Source organism: Mauremys reevesii, linkage group 14 (assembly GCF_016161935.1).
Source record: "Mauremys reevesii isolate NIE-2019 linkage group 14, ASM1616193v1, whole genome shotgun sequence".
Classification (NCBI taxonomy): Eukaryota; Metazoa; Chordata; order Testudines; family Geoemydidae; genus Mauremys; species Mauremys reevesii.
In genome coordinates this window covers 19,338,640-19,355,563 of record NC_052636.1, presented here as the reverse complement: position 1 = coordinate 19,355,563, position 16,924 = coordinate 19,338,640, and the positions used below count along the sequence as shown (strand labels likewise).

The window sequence follows — 16,924 nt, the reverse complement described above, 5'->3', positions numbered from 1 at the left end:
AGGAGCGGGTAAGAACCCTTTGATCATCCTTCATGTGGGAACGAATGACACTGCTAGATTCTCACTAGAAAGGATCAAGGGAGACTATGCCAGGTTGGGTAAGACGCTCAAGGAAATTGAGGCTCAGGTGATCTTCAGTGGGATTCTACCTGTCCCTAGGGAAGGGCGCCAAAGGGGTGAGAGGATCGTGACGATTAATAGTTGGCTGAGGGAGTGGTGTTACAAGGAGGGCTTTGGGATGTATGGGCACTGGGAGGCTTTTGGGGACAGACAACTGTTCTCAAGGGATGGGCTCCACCTAAGTAGGGAAGGAAGTAGACTTCTAGGAGGGAGGCTGGCTCATCTGATTAAAAGAGCTTTAAACTAGACACTGCGGGGAGACGGTTGGGAGAGGTCCTGGTGCTCTCCACGCCAAATTTATACATTGGGAGTGAGGACAACAAGATAACAACAGATATAGCCAGAGGGGGGCAGTTACGTGTAAGGAAGAGGGGGGGGACAGATACTAGATCTATAAGACATACTGGAAGTACTGTGTCCCTACCGAGTTGGGTGAAAAGAGTGAGAGGTGCCCAACAGGAAAAATTAGGATGTTTGTTCACCAATGCGAGAAGCTTAGGTAACAAAATGGAGGAACTGGAGCTCCTGGTCCGGGAATTGAAACCGGATATCGTAGGAATAACCGAAACATGGTGGAACGGTAGCCATGACTGGAGTACAGGTATGGAAGGGTATGTGCTGTTTAGGAAAGACCGATGCAAAGGTAAAGGTGGGGGAGTAGCACTGTATATCAATAATGAGGTGAAATGTAATGAGGTAACTAGCAATGCAATGGATAATACAGAGTCTGTTTGGGCAATGGTCACATTGGGGAAGAAAACTACCAGAGCCTCACCCGGGATAGTGATTGGGGTGTGCTATAGACCGCCAGGATCTAGCTTAGAGACGGATAGAGAGCTCTTTAATGTTTTTAAGGAGGTAAACACTAATAGGAACTGCTTGATCATGGGGGACTTTAACTTTCCGGATATAGATTGGGAAACAAATGCTAGTAATAATAATAGGGCTCAGCTTTTCCTAGACGTGATAGCTAATGAATTCCTTCATCAAGTGGTTGCTGAACCGACGAGGGGGGATGCCATTTTAGATTTGATTTTGGTGAGTAACGAGGACCTTGTTGAGGAAATTGTTGTAGGGGACAACCTTGGCTCGAGTGATCATGAGCTAATTCGTTTCCAAATAAATGGGAGGATAATCAATAGTGCATCTGAGACTAGGGTGTACGATTTCAAAAGGGCTAACTTTACTAAATTAAGGCGACTAGTTAGGGAAGTGGACTGGGCTAACATATTTAGGGATCTAGGGGCAGATGACGCCTGGGGTTACTTCAGGTTGAAGTTGCAGGAGTTGTCAGAGGCATGTATCCCGAGAAGGGGAAACGGCTCGTAGGTAGCAGTTTTAGACCGAGCTGGATGAGCAAGCGTCTTAGAGGGGTCATTAAGAAAAAACAGAAAGCGTACCAGGAGTGGAAAATGGGAGGGATCAGCAAGGAAACCTACCTTATTGAGGTCAGAGGGTGCAGGGAAGCTGTGAGAAAGGCAAAGCGACGAGTGGAGATGGACCTAGCGAAGGGGATTAAAACCAATAGCAAACGGTTTTTTAGCCATATAAATAGGAAGAAAACCAAGAAAGAAGAAGTGGGACCGCTTAAAACTTTAAACGGAGTGGAGATTAGGGATAATCTTGGCATGGCACAATATCTGAACGAATACTTTGCCTCGGTCTTTAATGAGGCTAATGAAGGGCTAAGGAATAGTGATAGAGGGACCGATGGGAATGAAGATATGGGGGTAGACATTACAGTATCTGAGGTAGAAGCCAAACTTGAACGGCTTAACGGAAGTAAATCGGGGGCGGATAATCTTCATCCTAGAATATTAAGGAATTGGCGAGGATATTGCTAGCCGCTAGCGATAATCTTTAATAAATCCCTAAATTCGGGATTGTACCGACTGACTGGAGATTAGCTAATGTAGTTCCTATATTCAAGAAGGGGAAAAAGTGACCCGGGAACTATAGGCCTGTTAGTCTAACATCTGTAGTATGCAAAGTCATGGAAAAAATCTTAAAAGAGAGAGTGGTTCCGGAGCATGAGGCCGATGGCAACTGGGATAGATTACAGCATGGATTTACGAAAGGTAGATCGTGCCAAACCAACCTGATCTCCTTCTTTGAGAAAGTAACAGATTTTTTAGACAAGGGAAATGCGGTGGATCTAATATATCTGGATTTCAGTAAGGCGTTTGATACGGTACCGCATGAAGAATTACTGGTTAAATTGGAAAAGATGGGGATCGAAATGAAAATCCAGAGGTGGATAAGGAGCTGGTTAAAAGGGAGACTGCAGAGGGTAGTATTGAAGGGGGAACTGTCCGGTTGGAGGGGGGTTACCAGTGGAGTTCCTCAAGGCTCGGTTTTGGGTCCAATTTTATTCAATCTATTTATTGCTGACCTGGGAACCAAGAGTAGGAGTGGGCTGATAAAGTTTGCGGATGACACCAAGTTGGGGGGTATTGCCAATTCAGAAGAGGATCGGGATATTCTCCAGGGAGATTTAGATGACCTCGTAAACTGGAGTATTAGTAACAGGATGAGATTCAATAGTGAGAAGTGTAAGGTTATGCATTTAGGGATGACTAACAAGAACTTTAGTTATAAGCTGGGGACGCACCAGTTGGAGGTAACGGAGGAGGAGAAGGACCTAGGAGTCCTGGTTGATCGTAGGATGACTATGAGTAGGCAATGTGATGTGGCCGTTAAAAAAGCTAATGCGGTCTTGGGTTGCATTAGGCGAGGTATTTCTAGTAGGGATAAGGAGGTGCTAGTCCCGTTATATAAGGCGTTGGTGAGACCTCATTTGGAGTATTGTGTGCAGTTTTGGTCTCCCATGTTTAAGAAGGATGAATTCAAACTAGAACAGGTACAAAGAAGGGCCACTAGAATGATCCGAGGAATGGAAGGCCTTTCGTATGAAAGGAGACTTGAGGAGCTCGGTTTGTTTTCCTTAACCAAAAGAAGGATAAGAGGAGATATGATTACACTCTTTAAATATATCAGAGGGATAAATACCAGGGAAGGAGAGGAATTATTTCAGCTCAGTGCTAATGTGGACACGAGGACAAACGGATATAAATTGTCAGTCAGGAAATTCAGGCTTGAAATTAGACGAAGGTTTCTAACCATCAGGGGAGTGCAATACTGGAACAGCCTACCGAGGGAAACAGTGGGGGCGAAGGACCTCCATGACTTTAAGATTAAGCTAGATAAGTTTATGGAGGAGATGGTATGATAGGATAACGGGTTTAGTCAATAGTCAATAGGTCAATAGTAAATAGTACAATGGGTCAATGGTATGATATAACCTTTCCAGAGGGTTTGGCTGGAGAGTCTTGCCCGCATGCTCGGGGTTCAGCTGACCGCCATATTTGGGGTCAGGAAGGAATTTTCCTCCAGGGAAGATTGACAATGGCCCTGGAGGTTTTTCGCCTTCCTCCGAAGCATGGGGCAGGGGTCGCTTGCTAAGGAGTGGGTGGATCGGCTTATGTGGCCTGCATCTTGCAGGAGGTCAGACTAGATGATCATAATGGTCCCTTCTGATCTTGAATTCTATGATTCTAAGATGGAGCCCCTAGCAGGGTCCAGAGACAGCTCCCTGGTAGGAAGCCCAACACCCTCCCCATTCTGAAGAGCTGGATGGAAAGGGAGGGGAAATCTCCCCTAAGCCTCACTGGTGGGTGCCCCCTTCATATCTCACAGCAGCCACTGGTTAGTCAGGTCGGGCTCCAGCACTATGAGTCTGGTCAGTTTTCCCAGCCCCATGCAGCTGGGTTATTTTCTGCTCCACAAACTAGAGCATTTCCACCACCGAACCTCCTGGGTCTGTTCCTAGAATCTAGGCCACACATTAAATAACTCCCAGCAGGTTTAGCACACCCCTGTCCTCCTCCCTTTCTCCACCCTGTGCATTTCCTGCAAACCAGACTGCAACCTCCAAACCAGCCTGTGCAAACCTTCCCATCTCCCACGCATTTGCTGTCCCTCTCGCCCCCTGGAGGAACCCACCAGCAACCCCCTGATAATACCTACCTGAACTGGCTCCTCTGCAGCCATTTCTCTCCCCTGTCCAACGAGAGGACGGGATGAACTGGAGTGAAACATGGATGTTATTCTGCAGCCTGGCAGGGCGAGAAGGGCAGTTGTGAAGGTTTCAGAACAGGCTTTAATTCATTTCACAGCATGATTCCCCCAGGCCCTTTCCCTGCAGACAGGCACCCTGGAGTCTGCCATGCTGAGAAAGGTTTCATCTCTTTGTACAGTGTAGACCTGGCCTCTCCTGCCAGGCTAAGCCCACAGTAACATTTTTAACCTCCCTTCTCCCTCCCCTCACCCCGTAACAAAGTCTCTGAACACAAGGCTAGAAAAAAGCAGAACCAAAGGAGTCACTGTGGGGGATCCCCTCAGACACTGACCCCACGGCAGCCACACCCCAGCAGGAGGGATATGGAGTCAGGAACTGGATTTTCCTCTGTCTGATTCTCATCTTTTCCACAGGAAAGTGACTCTATCCAGGGTGCAGTAATACATCTGTCTGGGCAGATTAGAGATCTGGAAATCTCTCTCCAAACTCTTCTCTCCCACAGCCCCTTTCAGTCTCTCTTTCTCCTTCTATCTCCTTTTCCCCTCTCCCTGCCCATCTGGTAGGAAAGTCCCATTCCTGGGTAGTTTGCTCCCCCATGGCTGGATTTGCTCCTGCAATTGTTAATTGGATGAGAAACGAGGGGGGTCTGTTTGTGTGGAGTCATTTTAAGGCCAGACCCCAGCATTTTCCCTTCGTTTCTTTCAGTTACCTGGAGACTCTGGCTCAGAATTTAGTATTAACAGGGCCCAGGGCTGCCCTAGGGGGCTAGGACCAGCTGGAGAAAGTCATCCCCTAGGCCAGGCAGAGAAGCAGCTTTAATTCAGGTCACTTCCCAGCACAGAACCCCGCTGGGGGAGCAGTAGCTGCTAAGCCTGGTCTCCCAGATCACAATGGAGGCTGCAGCGTCTGACCCAGGAAGCTGAACCCCAGTATCCTGAGCAGAGAGGGACAGAGCGTTTGAGCAGCTTCCCTCCTTTAGCTCTCTGGGGAGAGCAGCTAATGAGAGCCCCTCCTCACAGGGAGAACCACTGATCTCATTTGCCCCACTGTCCATCCCGAGTCACTCCTTGTCCTTCCATACAGTGACTCTGGATTAACATTGGTCTCAATGAAACCAGAGTTCAGAAAGAATGAGTCCAGAATGCTGTGGAAGAGACCATCGTGTGGCAGTGCTGACCCCCTTCCCACCTCCTTCATACCCCAGATCTAGGACAAGGACTTGGGGGCACAATTTTCCAAATGGAACTGAAAGTTCCTGCAGTTTTCAAAAGAGGAGAAAAGCAAAATCTGTGATTTCACACTAACAGTGACTGATAAGTGGATAGAAAGTTATCACAGTGACAGGGCATGTGACTGGGGAATGCCCAGCAGTGCTTGGAGCCAGGACTCTGACACAAGTTGATCAGAGAGAAGGATCATGGTTAGTAGCAGCCCCCAGACACTCCCCAGTACCCAGAGCCCAGACCCCACAGCCAGGGGCAACAGACACCCCCTAGCCAGGGTCCCACCAGATATTCCCTGGGACGCAGCTCCCAGAATCCCTGGCCAGGGACCCCAGATACCCCTCAAAGCCCCACTGGACAGGGAAGCCCCACCAGACCATGATTGCCAGGTTGGGAATCCCAAAGGGTTCCCCCCACCAAGTGCCCCCAGCAGCCAGGGACACCCCGCCAGGAACTCAGTCCCTCACTGCCTGCCTAGGACACCCCCCTGATTTCCAGCAGGATCTGCCATGTCGTTTGTCTGGGACCCCCTCCTCTGCCCTGATGCTTTTCAGTGGGACCCTTCACTTTGCTTGCCTGGCATCCCCTGAGCTAGTGCCAGAGCTCCGCTCCCTCACCCCCACCCCTGTGCACTGGGCACGGCAGCGATCCCAGGAGTCTGCGGGGGAAGCCCAGACAGAGCCCCTGGCACAGCACCAGGCTCCCTCTAACCCCCTGTCCCGCCCTCAAGAGATGCCCAACCCCACTGTTCTGCAGCCAACGGCGACACCCACCTCCAGGACCCAAAGCCTCAGGGCTGGGCACATCAGAACCAACCCCCCCAGACCTCCAGAACCCACCAATTTGATTAGGGTCCCACCTGCCCAGTCACCTAAACAACTCCCACTACCACAACACCCCTTCAGCTCCAGCTGAAATCTCCCCACACAGACACCCCTTCCCCCAGTGCAACACTGTTACCTGACAGTGCCTGAGAAGTGGATAGAAAGTGACCACCGCCCCCTGCTGGCCAGTCACACAGGCAGAGGGAGCCCTGGGGGATGTCTCTTGAACAGGAGAATGGAAGGCCTGGAGGGACAAAATAGGTAAGAAATGTCCATGCCTGTCACTAGCAAATAATGGCCACCATGGATCCACCCCAGAGGTGGCTGCATCTTAGCACTGAGGGAAGCAACCCCTCACAGAGGCCATTTGCCATGGGGTTTGGGATACTTCTCAACTCACACTGCACTCAGAGTGACCTCCTCATCCCGTGCCAGCTGGAGAAAAGAAAAGGGTCCAGCCAACTCTCCCGTTACCAGCTGGGGACCACTGATCCCCAAACAGGGGGAGGCCTCGAGCTTTGATGGGTATTAAAGATGTGGCTGGTCTCTTTCTTCGGCAAACATTTTAACACAGATAAAGGGGGGAAGAAATGGTTCTCAAAGGAGAGGGGAAAGATCAACACTGGGAAATTTAACCCCCTGCAACCTCCAGGATGGAGAATGATTCAGGGCAACAGGTTTCCTCTAAGAAAAGAGAAGTTGCTGGGATTGAGAAACATGGGGAACAGCCCCAAACATGAAAGGATTTTTAATTGATATTTGATAATAACGTAGAACTGAAAGAGAAAGACTGGAAATCTGAGAGATTTTGGCTCTACTTTTGCAAATAATAGAGAGGAACGTGGAAAATCAAAGGGATTTTATATCAGTTTATATCTGATGCGCAGTAAAATGTCAGTGTTTCACATCAGTATTTGTTAAATGAATAGAGAGGAAATGGGCAACATTTGCAAACATTTTATATCTATGTTCAAGAAGCTGAGAAAAGGTGTAAATCTGAGATTTTCTTGTTATTTTATAATTAGAGGGGGGGGGAAATCTCAGGGCATATTCAATTAGAAACAAACAACTAGAGAGAAGTGGAGCAAATGTTTAGGGTATTTTATATCAACCTTTGAGATTTGCAGAAAAAACGTGTCACAAACTATGCAACTGGAGGTGGAAAATCAGACTCCTGGAGAGACCAGGGGGAAATGGGGGAGACGGGAGAGCGGCTCATTGGCGGGGAAAGGGGCGAATCTCCCCGGATTTTACAGCCCGGGTGAGACACTGAGCGAGAAAAGGGGCAGAACTAGAGAGAATTTGTATCGGGGGCGAGAGGCAAGTGGCACAAACAGGGACAGGAGCCAATTAACCCCCCTCCCCCCTTCACCCCCCCGCCACTCCCGGGAATTTCCTGGCTGCCCAGAGACAGTTCAACCCCGCGTCCCACCGACCTTCCCCCGACACCGCCCTCCTCAGAGCCCCCATCCCAGCGGGGATCCTGCTGCGGCTCCGCTGGGGCCGAGGCGGCTCGAGGCTTCTCCCGGGTTCCCCGGGGCAGAGTCACGTGCCCGCCCCCCCAGCGCCCCCCCCCGGGGTCTCTCACTCCCCGGGGGCTCCGGGCGGGGCTGGGGCGGGCAGAGCCCGGGGCTGCCCGGGGGGCGGGGCCCAGCTGGAGAAACCCCCGGCCGGGGCCCCGCACAGACCCCGGGGAGCAGCAGCGGCTCAGCCCGGGCCCGGCTCACGCGGAGGCGGCAGCAGCAGCAGCTTTGTTCTCCCGCCCGCAGCGGGGCCCGTACGGAGCATGCGCGATTTTACCTGCTGAAACCCTCCCTTACCTGGGCTGGAGAGGGCGGAAGCGGCCCCGGGGCAGGCTGGGAGATGTAGTTCCTGACTCTCCCCGGAGCGGAAGTGACGTTGGGGGGAGAGAGCAAGCCGAGTTGCAAATGCGCGCGGGCCCCTGCGGCTCTGCTGGGCTCGCGCGGGGCCGTTGGAGTCTCTCTGCCCGCCCCACCCCCGGTGAGTGAGAGACCCCGGGGGGGGCGGTCACGTGACTCTGTCCCGCGGAACCTGGGAGAAGCCTCGGAGCCGCCTCGGCCCCAGCGGAGCCGCAGCAGGATCCGCCCCCCCCCCCCGCTGGGATGGGGGGGGCCCGGGGGGGTCCCTGGGGAAGGGGGTGTCGGGGAAGGTCAGTGGGACGCGGGGAGTGGCGGGCGGGCGAAGGGGGGAGGGGGGTTAGTTGGATCCTGTCCCTGTTGGTGCCACTTGCCTCTCGCCCCCGATACAAATTCTCTCCAGTTCTGCCCCTTTTCTCGCTCAGTGTCTCACCCGGGCTGTAAAATCCGGGGAGATTCGCCCCTTTCCCCGCCAACGAGCCGCTCTCCCGTCTCCCCCATTTCCCCCTGGTCTCTCCAGGAGTCTGATTTTTCCACCTTCAGTTGCAGTTTGTGACATGTTTTTTCTGCAAATCTCAAAGGTTGATATAAAATACCCTAAACATTTGCTCCACTTCTCTCTAGTTGGTTGTTTCCAATTGAATATGCCCTGAGATTCCCCCCCTGTCTCTCTAATTATAAAATACCAAGAAAATCTCAGATTTACACCTTTTCTCAGCTTCTTGAACATAGATATAAAATGTTTGCAAATGTTGCCCATTTCCTCTCTATTCATTTAACAAATACTGATGTGAAACACTGACATTTTACTGCACATCACATATAAACTGATATAAAATCCCTTTGATTTTCCACTTTCCTCTCTATTATTTGCAAAAATAGAGCCAAAATCTCTCAGATTTCCAGTCTTTCTCTTTCAGTTCTACGTTATTATCAAATAGCAATTAAAATTCCTTTCATGTTTGGGGCTGTTCCCCATGTTTCTCAATCCCAGCAACTTCTCCTTTCTTAGAGGAAACCTGTTGCCCTGAATCACTGTCCATCCTGGAGGTTGCAGGGGGTTAAATTCCCCAGTGTTGATCTTTCCCCTCTCCTTTGAGAGCCATTTCTTTCCCCCCCTTTATCTGTGTTAAAATGTTTGCCGAAGAAAGAGACCAGCCACATCTTTAATACCCATCAAAGCTCGAGGCCTCCCCCTGTTTGGGGATCAGTGGTCCCCAGCTGGTAACGGGAGAGTTGGCTGGACCCTTTTCTTTTCTCCAGCTGGCACGGGATGAGGAGGTCACTCTGAGTGCAGTGTGGGTCCAGACGTATCCCAAACCCCATGACAAATGGTCTCTGTGAGAGGTTGATTCCCACAGTGCTAAGATGTAGCCACCTCTGGGGTGGATCCATGCTGGCCATTATTTGCTAGTGACAGGCATGAACATTTCTTACCTATTTTGTCCCTCCAGGCCTTCCATTCTCCTGTTCAAGAGACATCCCCCGGGGCTCCCTCTGCCTGTGGGACTGGCCAGCAGGGGGCGCTGGTCACTTTCTATCGCTTCTCAGGCACTGTGAGGTAACAGTGTTGCACTGGGGGAAGGGGTGTCTGTGTGGGGAGATTTCAGCTGGAGCTGAAGGGGTGTTGTGGTAGTGGGAGTTGTTTAGGTGACTGGGCAGGTGGGACCCTAATCAAATTGGTGGGTTCTGGAGGTTTGGGGGGGTTGGTTCTGATGTGCCCAGCCCTGAGGTTTTGGGTCCTGGAGGTGGGTGTCGCTGCTGGCTGCAGAACAGTGGGGTTGGGCATCTCTTGAGGTGGGGCAGGGGTTAGAAGGAGCCTGGTGCTGTGCCAGGGGCTCTGTCTGGGCTTCCCCCGCAGACTCCTGGGATCGCTGCCGTGCCCAGTGCACAGGGGTGGGGGGGAGGGAGCGGAGCTCTGGCACTAGCTCAGGGGATGCCAGGCAAGCAAAGTGAAGGTCCCACTGAATAGCATCAGGGCAGAGGAGGGGGTCCCAGACAAACGACATGGCAGATCCTGCTGGAAATCAGGGGGGTGTCCTAGGCAGGCAGTGAGGGACTGAGTTCCTCGCGGGTTGTCCCTGGCTGCTGGGGGCACTTGGTGGGGGGAACCCTTTGGGATTCCCAACCTGACAGTCATGGTCTGGTGGGGCTTCCCTGGCCCGTGGGGTTTGAGGGGTATCTGGGGTCCCTGGCCAGGGATTCTGGGAGCTGCGTCGCAGGGAATATCAGGGGTATCTGGGGTCCCTGGCCAGGGATTCTGGGAGCTGCGTCCCAGGGAATATCTGGTGGGACCCTGGCTAGGGGGTGTCTGTTGCCCCTGGCTGTCGGGTCTGGACTCTGGGTACTGGGCAGTGTCTGGGGGCTGCTACTAACCATGATCCTTCTCTCTGATCAACTTGTGTCAGAGTCCTGGCTCCAAGCACTGCCTGGCATTCCCCAGTCACATGCCCTGTCACTGTGATAACTTTCTATCCACTTATCAGTCACTGTTAGTGTGAAATCACAGATTTTGCTTTTCTCCTCTTTGGAAAACTGCAGGAACTTTCAGTTCCATTTGGAAAATTGTGCCCCCCAGTCCTTGTCCTAGATCTGGGGGGTGAGGGAGGTGGGAAGGGGGTCAGCACTGCCACACGATGGTCTCTTCCACAGTGTTCTGGACTCATTCTTTCTGAAATCTGGTTTCATTGAGACCAATGTTAATCCAGAGTCACTGTATGGAAACACAAGGAGTGACTCCGGATGGACAGTGGGGCAAATGAGATCAGCAATTCTCCCTGTGAGGAGCTGCTTTCATTAGCTGCTCTCCCCAGAGAGCTAAAGGAGGGAAGCTGCTCAAACGCTCTGTCCCTCTCTGCTCAGGATACTGGGGTTCAGCTTCCTGGGTCAGACGCTGCAGCCTCCATTGTGATCGGGGAGACCAGGCTTAGCAGCTGCTGCTCCCCCAGTGGGGTTCTGTGCTGGGAAGTGACCTGAATTAAAGCTGCTTCTCTGCCCGGCCCAGGGGATGACTTTCTCCAGCTGGTCCTAGCCCCCTAGGGCAGCCCTGGGCCCTGTTAATACTAAATTCTGAGCCAGAGTCTCCAGGTAACTGAAAGACCTCAGGGAAAGTGCTGGGGTCTGGCCTTAAAATGACTCCACACAAACAGACCCCCCTCATTTCTCATCCAATTAACAATTGCAGGAGCAAATCCAGCCATGGGGGAGCAAACTACCCAGGAATTGGACTTTCCTACCAGATGGGCAGGGAGAGGGGAAAAGGAGCTAGAAGGAGAAAGAGAGACTGAAAGGGGCTGTGGGAGAGAAGAGTTTGGAGAGAGATTTCCAGATCTCTAATCTGCCCAGACAGATGTATTACTGCACCCTGGATAGAGTCACTTTCCTGTGGAAAAGATGAGAATCAGACAGAGGACAATCCAGTTCCTGACTCCATATCCCTCCTGCTGGGGTGTGGCTGCCGTGCGGTCAGTGTCTGAGGGGATCCTCCACAGTGACTCCTTTGGTTCTGCTTTTTTCTAGCCTTGTGTTCAGAGACTTTGTTACGGGGTGAGGGGAGGGAGAAGGGAGGTTAAAAATGTCACTGTGGGCTTAGCCTGGCAGGAGGGGCCAGGTCTACACTGAACAAAGAGATCAAGCCTTTCTCAGCATGGCAGACTCTAGGGTGCCTGTCTGCAGGGAAAGGGCTTGGGGGAATCATGCTGTGAAATGAATTAAAGCCTGTTCTGAAACCTTCACAAATGCCCTTCTCGCCCTGCCAGGCTGCAGAATAACGTCCATGTTTCGCTCCAGTTCATCCCGTCCTCTCGTTGGACAGGGGAGAGAAATGGCTGCAGAGGAGCCAGTTCAGGTAGGTATTATCAGGGGGTTGCTGGTGGGTTCCTCCAGGGCGGGAGAGGGACAGCAAATGCGTGGGAGATGGGAAGGTTTGCACAGGCTGGTTTGGAGGTTGCAGTCTGGTTTGCAGGAAATGCACAGGGTGGAGAAAGGGAGGAGGACAGGGGTGTGCTAAACCTGCTGGGAGTTATTTAATATGTGGCCTAGATTCTAGGAACAGCCCAAGGAGGTTCGGCGGTGGAAATGCTCTAGTTTGTGGAGCAGAAAATAACCCAGCTGCATGGGGCTGGGAAAACTGACCAGACTCATAGTGCTGGAGCCCGACCTGATTAACCAGCGGCTGCTGTGAGATATGAAGTGGGCACCCACCAGTGAGGCTTAGGGGAGCTTCCCCTCCCTTCACATCCAGCTCTTCAGAATGGGGAGGTTGTTGGGCTCCCTGCCAGCGAGCTCTCCCTGGACCCTGCTAGGGGCTCCATCTCCTGAATCAGTCAGTGGATAGTAGGTGTGTGATGGGTCTGCTGGGAGAGAGGAGGGGCTCTCGCTTCGTCCCCTCCCCCTGGTGTTTCCTGGATGCTCTGAGCAGGGTGGGGGTGGGACGCTGACTGCAATCCACCCAGAGTTTCTGTTTGGCTCCTGTCCCCCATGTATAGGGGGGCTGTGAGTGGGGCAGCAGGTACTGAGTGTTAGACTCTCACTCTTTTAGGGGCCGGTGACCTTCGAGGAGGTGGCTGTGTATTTCACCAGCGAAGAGTGGGCTCTGCTGGACCCGGCTCAGAGAGCCCTCTACAGGGATGTCATGCAGCAGAACTATGAGAATGTGACCTCGCTGGGTAAGGGTTCCTCTCCCCTCTATTCTTGGAAGGGGAAAAGAAGAGAGATGGTTCACGCCAGCCCCACAATGCCACCTCTACTCTGTCCTGTTGCAGCATCACCCCAATATGCCAGTGACACACACACACACTGCCACAGACCCTCCCGTGCTGCGAACGCTTTGGGAACAGAGCACAGGAGCAGTATCACACAGTGTCAAATATCTCCTGTTTGCTCAAGTAAAACAGGGTTAGGAAGCGTCCTACCCTGACCTCTCAAACCCTGAGCTTTCTCCACCCAGACCACAATAATGCTTGGGGTGTAACAAGCAGGCAGCTGGAGTCAGAGCTGCTGATCCATGGTCACTTATCACACAGACACTCCGTGCGTCCTTGACTGCTGGCTGGGGGTATCCAGAGAAGGAAGCTCAGTGGCGGATTTAGCGTTAGTGGGGCCCTGTGCTCAGCTTCATTTTAGGGGTCCCTCCTTGGGACATAGGCAAGAAAAAGAACATTCTCTCATTTCCCTCACACCCCCATTTTTCATTCTTTTTTTCCTTCCTCCTCCTCCTATAAGTAATAGGAAGTAAATGAAAATAAAGTGAGGTACATTGATTGTTTTTGTCGTCTAACCGATTTTTCCACAGACCACTTGAAAATCACTGAGAGTGTTGGTGCACCACGTAATGATCTTTCCATATATTGTTTGTACCGTTAGCTAACTATTTTTAAGTGCTTTGGATAAGAGCCGTTTATTAAAAATTAAAAATGTTGGAGTGCAGGGTCTGGCCAGGTTTTAGGATGCAGGAGGGGGCTCAGGGTTGGGGCAGGAGGTTGGGGTATGGAGTGCTTACCTGGGGCAGCTCCCATTTGGTGTGAGGGGTGCAGAGTGCAATGTGGGGTGTTTGTGCAAGAGGTCCCATTTGGTGCCCAGGTGCGGGTGAGGATGTGTGGGGGGTGCAGGAGTCAGAGCATGGGGTGTGAGGGCTCGTTATGTGGGAGGGGATGCAGGAGTCAGGTCTGGGGTACTGGGGGTGCTCCCAGCCCCCTACCCTGAGTGGCTCAAGCAGGGGCTGGGGGCAGGGGGGTCTGTGATAGGGGAGTGCTTTGTAAAGCAGTGAGCAGGTGACCAGGGAGCTTTTCAAACAGGGCTGCTAACGGGGAGTTTCGTGAGGGAGTTTGGAAGGGGAGTGGGAAGGGGGGAGGTGCTCTTGCCATTCTTTAAAACATTTAAGCTATAATACAAACTTCTTGATTGAAACAAAACCCCTGTTGTTAACCTAGGTAGCTGTAAGAGAGAATGCAGGCAGAAGCCCAGCAGCAGAGTGGGGGCTATCCTGTTTATTGCTCTCAATGTAGCATGTATGATACCTGCCCTGTGGGCGGGTGGCTTACGTGTGCATTCGGTGCAAGGAGCTCCTGGCCCTCAGAGACCGCGTGGAGGCTTTGGAGGCCAGGGTGGTGGAACTGGAGACGCTAAGGGAGGCAGAGAAGTATGTTGATGAGGCTTTCCGGGACACTGTAGATTTCTCCCACCTCTGGTCAGACAGCCACTGCGCTGTTGAGGAGGATGAAAGGCCCAGGGAAGGAGAGCTGTCAATGGGAGCAGAGGGAAACCTTCCCATAGTTGGGACCCTCCTTCCAGATAGTGTTGGGGTAACCTCTTGCACTGAGGTTACCTCTCCGGGGAGAGAACCCCAGGCATTAAGAAAAGGCAGCTGTTAGTAATGGGAGATTTGATCATTAGAAACAAGGATAGCTGGGTTTGTGATGACTGGGAGAACCGTATGGTGACTTGCCTGCTTGGTACAAAGGTTGCTGATTTCTCGAGGCATCTAGATAGATTTATGTGTAGTGCTGGGGAGGAGCCGGTGGTCGTGGTACATGTAGGCACCAGTGACATAAGGAACAGTAGGTGAGACGTCCTGGAGGCCAAATTTAGTCTGCAAGGAAAGAGGCTGAAATCTGGGACCTCTATGGTGGCATTCTCAGAAATGCTTCCAGTTCCACGCGCAGGGCCAGGTAGGCAGGCAGAGCTTCAGAGTCTCAATGGGTGGATGAGATGATGGTATAGAGAGGAGGCGTTTAGATTGATTAGGAACTGGGGAAACTTTGGGGATGGGGGAGCCTATACTGGAAGGATGGGCTCCACCTAAACCAACGTGGAACCAGACTGCTGGCACTTAACATTAAAAAGGTTGCAGAGCAGTTTTTAAACTAAGAGATGGGGGAAAGCCAGTGGCTGCAGAGGAGCTCGTGGATCGGACAGAGACTTGTCTTAGAGGAGAGACTAGTGATAGAGATTTTCTAGTTCTAGTCAGGAAGAGAGGCTGGAAGAGGATAAAGTAGGGGCCAGATCAGACGAGAAGCATTCACACACACACACAAGAATCTGACACATCAGAAAAGGGCAGACAAATAAACAGTGACAAGTTTTTAAAGTGCTTGTACACAAATGCCAGAAGTCTAAATAATAAGATGGGTGAATTAGAGTGCCTCGTGTTAAAGGAGGATATTGACATAATAGGCATCACAGAAACCTGGTGGAGTGAGGACAATCAATGGGACACAACCATTCCACGGTACAAAATATATCGGAAGGACAGAGCAGGTCATACTCGGGGGGTGGGGAGGGGAGTGGCACTGTATGTTAAAGAAAATGTAAACTCAAATGAAGTAAAAATCTTAAATGAAACCACATGTTCCATAGAATCTTTATGGATAGTAATTCCATGCTCTAGTAAGAATATAACAATAGGGATCTGTTATCGACCATCTGTCAAAGACAGTGATAGTGAGGATGAAATGCGAAGGGAGATTAGAGAGGCTATCAAAATAAAGAACTCCATAATAGTGGGAGATTTCAATTATCCCCATATTGACTGGGTACATGTCACCTCAGGACAAAATGCAGAGACAAAATTTCTGGATACTTTAAATGACTGTTTCTTGGAGCAGCTGGTACAAGAACCCGCAATGGGAGAAGCAACTCTCGATTTAGTCCTGAGTGGAGCGCAGGATCTAGTCCAAGGGCTAACTGTAACAGGACCACTTGGAAATAGTGACCATAATATAACAACATATAACATTCCTGTGGTGGGAAGAACAGCTCAACACTGGCATTTAATTTCAAGAAGGGGAACTATGCAAAAATGAGGGGGTTAGTTAAACAGAAATTAAAAGGTACAGTGACTAGAGTGAAATCCCTGCAAGCTGCATGGACACTTTTCAAAAACACAATATGAGAGGCCCAACTTAAATATATACCCCAAATTAAAACACAGCAAAAGAACTAAAAAAGAGCCACCGTGGCTTAACGACTATGTAAAAGAAGCAGTGAGAGATAAAAAGGCATCTTTTAAAAAGTGGAAGTCAAATCCTAGTGAGGTACATAGAAAGGAGCATAAACGCTACCAAATTAAGTGTAAAAATGTAATAAGAAAAGCCAAAGAGGAGTTTGAAGAAGGGGCTAGCCAAAAACTCAAAAGGTAATAACAAAATGTTTAAGTACATCAAAAGCAGGAAGCCTGCTAAACAACCAGTGAGGCCACTGGACGATTGAGATACAAAAGGAGCCCTTAAAGACGAGAAAGTCATTGCAGAGAAACTAAATGGATTCTTTGCTTCAGTCTTCATGGCTGAGGATGTTGGTGAGATTCCCAAACCTTTTGTGGTTGACAAATCTGAGAAATTGCCACAGATTGAAATGTCAATAAAGCAGGTTTTGGAACTACTTGATAAACTTAACTGTAACAAGTCACCGGGACCCGATGGTATTTACCAAGGGTTCTGAAGGAACTCAAATGTGAAATTGGGGAACTATTAGCTATGGTTTGTAACCTGTCCTTTAAATCGTCTTCTGTACCCAATGACTGGAAGATTGCTAATGTAACGCCAATATTTAAAAAGGGCTCTAGAGGCGATCCTGGCAGTTGCAGACTGGTAAGTCTAACGTCTGTGCCAGGCAAATTAGTTTAAACAATAGTAAAGGAATAAAATTGTCAGGCACATAGAAGAACAAAAATTGTTGAGCAAAAGTCAATATGGTTTCTGTAAAGGGAAATCATGCCTTACTAATCTATTAGAGTTCTTTGAAGGTGTCAACAAACATGTGGACAAGGGGGATCCAGTGGACATAGTGTATTTAGATTTCCAG

The 16,924-nt window shown here is 50.6% G+C and overlaps 1 pseudogene; it reads right to left on the bottom strand.

Moving 5' to 3' along the window:
• LOC120381639 overlaps positions 1-16,924 on the bottom strand; it is a 318,539-nt pseudogene that overhangs the window by 140,670 nt on the left and 160,945 nt on the right.